This window comes from Adiantum capillus-veneris, chromosome 26 (genome assembly GCF_014529385.1).
Source record: "Adiantum capillus-veneris isolate H3 chromosome 26, ASM1452938v2, whole genome shotgun sequence".
Classification (NCBI taxonomy): Eukaryota; Viridiplantae; Streptophyta; class Polypodiopsida; order Polypodiales; family Pteridaceae; genus Adiantum; species Adiantum capillus-veneris.
The window spans coordinates 91,214,914-91,220,826 of NC_140956.1; the positions used below are offsets into that span (position 1 = coordinate 91,214,914).

The 5,913-nt window shown below is 42.9% G+C and overlaps 1 non-coding gene across 1 annotated transcript; it reads right to left on the minus strand.

The window, feature by feature from the left end:
* Positions 1 to 1,900: 1,900 nt before the first annotated feature.
* On the minus strand, positions 1,901 to 2,003 carry LOC147423813 (U6 spliceosomal RNA). Its single transcript, XR_015186709.1, has one exon. It is a non-coding gene; the product is annotated as a U6 spliceosomal RNA (small nuclear RNA).
* Positions 2,004 to 5,913: the final 3,910 nt, after the last annotated feature.

The window sequence follows — 5,913 nt, forward strand, 5'->3', positions numbered from 1 at the left end:
ACTGAAGTCTCTTGGTGACGTTAGTTGCCTTCTCATTCTCGTCTTCGTCCCCAAAGGCTCTTCTCTCCTTTGTTCCTTGATTACCTCTCCCGCTTTCAGATTTTACCGATTGGGGGACATTTGGCCGCGACACCGAGCTTCTCGCACTTGCTCAATGTTATCTTCACTCTGATTCTTCATTTGTAATTGCTGACTGGTTGTTGGTCGAAGTGCTTATCTTTTAGAGGCTATTGATATCCCCTCTCCACTTAGCTTGCCACGACACTTTCTAATCTTGGGTTTTTCCCTGGCGAGCTTGCTATGTAAAGAGTGGTGTACTTCCTCTCTAAATAGGTACCATTTGGGTTGGGAGATTTTCAAGTAATAAAATCAGCCTCTTTTCCTTGTGCGCGCGCACACACACACACACACGGAGAAATGAAATGATATGTTAACGTTTTCAAAAGGCCAAAATGACCTATGAGACCAATCCATCACAAATTGGTGAATTGATACCATGTCTCGGTAGATACTAAAATGAATCTAGAATTGCTACTAGCTACAATCGTTGCCCAATACAAGAGGATAATATAATGGGTGATGGATCCATCCTCATTTGTACGCTAGATGTTGAGATAGTATGGCTAGAATCCTCTGCTATAGTCTCTGTGATGTTATGAAGCTCCTCTCCTCAGTCGTGAGCGTCTCGATCTCCCTAGCTCCAATTGCGGGTGTGAGTATGAGCCGAGCTTTGCAGTGGTGGTTGTTTCTCCATCTATCTAGTGTTTGGTGTGAAGAAATCGGTTATCCGTCTCTGGGATTGTCTCTCTCCAAATCTCCTCAGTAAACTATCTGTGTGTGTGTGTAACGCAAGTAAATGCAGTCCAAGACGTCTTTGATAGCTCATGGCTCTGGAGAAGGGTGTCACGTGCACATGGATCTATGTGCCACGTGGACATGCTTTCATTGACTTCTAGAGCCAGTTTTGCATCTATCCCTAGATAGGAGTGTCTAGAATCCTAGGAGGATTAGTATTGAAAATTTTGTAAGCCTCTTCGCAGGGCTTGCATGTTCGGACGAGTCTATTAGATTAAGTTCTACTTTTGGAACCCTCTTCCATAAATGGATTGTACAAGCGTTTTGAAAGATATTGTTATACTACTCCGCGTCAATCAAATTCCTAGATTGACAAATGTGCAACAATTTCACCGAGAAACTTAGCCCTGGTCATACTGATCAATAAATCATTCTAATGATTTGTTTTATAAGAATTTGACATAGGTTTTGCCCTACCTAAGCCTTACGAAGTTCATAACCAACAAAAAGCACCTATAAAAGGAGCTAGCTTGCGATTTCATTAGATCGATCAATCTAGTTCAGCCCTAACGTTTTTGCAGCGCACGCCAACTAGTGTTTTTGCTCCATATCAGTCATAGCATATCCCAACTGATCAGCCCATTCCCACGTTGGAGATGCACGAGATCTCCTAACGCTAGCCATCCAGCAACAGTGCGGTACTTCATCAGTCCTTTGAGCCTCTTCTCGGCCATTCCCTCGCGGCACCAAGTGCTCCATTATTGCCCATCATTGAGATCTGCGTTTTCAGCCCTTCATTCCTCTCACATTGGTAGCACAATTCAACCCCAAATCTAACGCTTGGTAGCCATCAACAATCCCACATCGAGACGGATCCAATGGTGCATCAAATCAGCACGGAGGTCCTTCATGTTGAGGAGTTAGCGAGGTGACATTTGCCATTCAAGTCAGTAGAGTGTGCACTTCAAGTATTGCATGTGTGTATATTCCATATATGCAATCAAAAGCGAACACCACATTGGCAACGATGTGGGGGCCCCTTGAGAGGGTTGGTTGGGACCTCATCGGGTCTCTCTCTCTCTCTCTCTCTCTCTCTCTCTCTCTCTTAAATTTGGACCATTTCTCGATTTGTTCGTGTCATCCTTGCACAGGGGCCATGCTAATCTTCTCTATATCGTTCCAATTTTATTAGATGTCCATGAAGGGATTCTCTCTCTCTCTCTCTCTCTCTCTCTCTCTCTCTCTATATATATATATATATATATATATATACACACACACACACACACACACACACACACACACACACACACACAAGTGAATCTCTTGTGAAACGTGCATGGCTTTAAACCTCCTATCCCCACCCTCCTAGTGCACGGGTTCTTTAAAAGCATGGATGCTTTGATCTCTCAAGTATGTGATGATGTTAGATTAGTCATTCAACAAACCCAATTTACTCATTGTTTTGTAGTCTCTTGCATGATGTGATATTATTTTGGGCATTAAGTGGTTTCGTAGGTTCAAGCCCTTGTTGATTGGTAGAAGTTTACGCTTCTCATCAATGGTAATGTGTCACAGTCCGTCCTCATTTGAGGTAAGAGTGGTATTTCCTTTCTCCCTCTCATCTCTCACCTCCAGGCTAAAAGAGAGCTACGTTGAGAGCGAAAGCGACAATCATCTATGTCAACCTCATATCAAGGAGCTTGGGTATTTTTGACAGATATGGTGAGTTGTTTGCCAAGTTTGAGTACCTGTTTTTCCAAGGATGATCTTCCTTCTACACTTGCTCCTAAACAACATGAGGATTATGTTATCGACATAGTGGACAAAGTACAACTTTTAATTAAGTTTCCATATCGTTTGAATAAGGCTAATTAAGAGGAGCTAGAGCGTCGACTAGGTGAGTTGTTGGATAGGGATTTTATACGTCTGATGTAAGTCCTTTTGCTACTCCAATTCTTTTTGTTCGTAAGAGAAATGGCTCATCGTGGTTATCTGTTGATTACAAGGCTCTCAATAAGATGAAGGTCAAGAATAAGTTTACTATGCCTTGCATCGAGTACATTTTGGAGAGTCTCAATGTGGCTATTGTGTTTTTTAAGATCGACTTTAAGAGTGACTACCACCAGGTAAGAATTGCAAAGCGAGACATCTCCAAGACACGTTTATTTTTGTGGATGATATTCTCATTTTCTCTCATGGGAACAACATGATATAGATGTAGAGAAAGTTTTGGTTTGATTGGATACTAATCGTCTTTGTATTGCAACAAAGAAGTTAGAACTTTTTTTGACTATTGTGTGCTGTTTGGACTACATTATCTCTTCCGTTGGCATTTAGCTTGATCCTGTTGAGGTAAGTGAGATAAGAGAGTGGCATATGCTTGAGACAACATATGATGTTTGCTCCTTTTTGGGTTTGTGTGAAGCATACAATCCTCATATCAAACACTTTGTACGTACTTCTGTACCATTATCTGATTTGTTAAAACTTGTTAAGACTAACCGCCAACGCATAGTTATAAGAGTGCTATTGAAGAGTTAACGTAGTAGTAACATATGCCCCATGCCTCGTCCTTGGCTCATGCCCTTAGCCTCACCCACATGTATCTATGATCCATTCGTACAATGTGTAGAAGTGGCTGTAACTCCTCTCTGAATAACACTGCTACCTCCCCAATCCTCTGCTCCCATGCTTAGATTTGGTGTTAGTTTGGTAGGCTTTCTCCCATCTATATCCCATCACATGTGACATTATTTGCCTAGGGACCTGATGAGTCTCTAAGAAGAATATGATGTCCGTGTCCTAAAAGTATCCTGAAAAGTGCCTACATTCAACGTATAAGATCCATTACAATTTGAGACTGCCATCTTCAGTATGGTCGCATAGGTCTCACACCATCACGTAGAGCATTACTCTACAATCACCACCCGACCATCTCTGTAGAAGGCCATCTTTCCTTTTTCCCTTGCCGCTCTAATCTCTGGCATCACCTCTCTCATGTGCTACGGGAGGGTGAGACCATCACAAAGAAAAATACATGTCTTCTTGAGGGTTGGCCTCTTTCTCAAGAACTTCTTCTCCTCCAAGGAGGGGAACGTAGCATGAGTGCTTTGTACTTTGAGGACTCTCATGGGCCTTCACTCCTCTTGCCACCCTCCATGCCTTTGTGTGTGAAGACTTCTCCATCCCTTCTCCCTTGCTGCTCTAATCTCTAGCATCACCTCTCTCATGTGAGCCAGCTGCAAGAGGGTGAGATCATCACCAAGAAAAATACTTATCTTCTTGAGGGTTGGCCTCTTCCTCAAAGAACTCCTCCTCCTCCTCCAAGGAGGGGAAACATATTATGTGTGCTCTGTCTTTTGAGGACTCTCCCAAGCCTTCACTCCTCTTGCCACCCTCCATGCCTTTGTGTGTAAAGGCTTCTCCACCCCCATCATGGGCATGAGCCTTGTGACCTCTTTTTCAACATTGTTGACATCCTTGAAGCCGGTCTCTCACATGCAAGGCGCGTACCCACCTTCTTTGCTCTTCTTTGAGGGTCATGTTAATGATGGTAGGTGTAGAAGAAGCCTCTTTATTTTTCCCTTTATTGGCGACCTTGATTCACTGCTTGGATGCCTCCACTTTGTTTTGTGTCTTGGTGATGATCTCAACCCAAGATGACTTCTTTTCCTCCTCCTCCTCGATGACCCGCACTTGTTCTTTGATTGTGTTTAGCTAACATGGAAGGCTAAAATTCCCCTTCTTCAAGTCGCCCACTTTTGGCTTCAAGAAGCTCACCTTGTAGATTTCAGCGGATGATGGAATCTTGGATGACAACTTCCTCCTCCTTGAGTGAAGCAATCCTCCTACGCATGTCGTCTCTTTCTTCACTCCATCTTTGAAGAATAGTGCTTCTCTCCTACCTCCATTCTTCCACTTCATTTCTCCATTCCCTAATTTCCTTCTCTATTGCTAACATCCTTTTCCTTGTCCGCATGAAGGAGGATTTGTGGGTGACCAGCAAGGTATGCATCTTCTTACACGTGGGGGAAACCATAGGCACTTCTCCGCCGATGGTTCCCATGAGGCTTCCCATGAGTAGTGATATCACCATTCGAATAGGAAACCCTAAGGGATGTGGCATGACAAAACCCTAAGACCAATGGCAAAACCCTAATGCCTTGTGTCCTTGCTCTGCTGCCCGTCAACTTTTGATTTGCGTCACTTGATGACCGTTGCTGTATTCATATAGGCCAGAGTTTTGTCTCAACACCTTGAACCCTCCTATTGCGGCCTTTGCACCTGTCCCGGCCCCCTACCTTGCTACCCGAATTGCCTAAAATCTACCATGCCCTGCCCAAATCTACCCGTGATGCCAAGGATACCTGAATTGGCTTGTATTGCCAAGGTCACCCAAGTATGCCCTGCCTTGCCCAATCCAATGTGCTGCCAAGGCTACCCGAATCTGTCCATGCTGATCAAGGTTGGTTGGGCCTACCCGCCATTCTCTGCAAACCAGCTTCACACACATGTTACACACACACACACACACACACCACTTTCATATGTGGCTTACTGTTTTGAGAATGGATACTTGTCGATATTTAACACTACATGACTGATAGGTATAAGTTAAAAAGATTTTAAGTAGGACATGGATAACAATTACTATGTTTGTTGACACCTGTAATGCATATTCAAGGCTTATACATATGTTATCTTGTTTATATGGATGCAGGTGAGGACTCTATCTTTACTTCGGATCTTTTTGGCTTAGCTGCTGTCTATCACTATCGAATGTGGCCTCTTTCACTTCAGGATAAGTTGTTCTTGACTATCTTATATATAAAACACTAGAATGATACCTAATCCTCACTATGATGTACAAAAATGAATTAAAGACTGAGTTGTTTTTGTGCTAATCATTGTCCTTTGCGTAAAGCTAGCTGTTTTTTGAACTATTATGTTCTTTCGTGTATAAGTCTAAAAATAGCAACACACATCCTTAACAAAAGGTTCTCCATGAAAGCTGGAAAACCATGACATTGGCTTTGGAGGATTTTGTATATAGGCTTTGATGGAATCACTGTCTATAATTTTTTGTTAGGTTGACACGTGTTAGGTGGTCTTTCC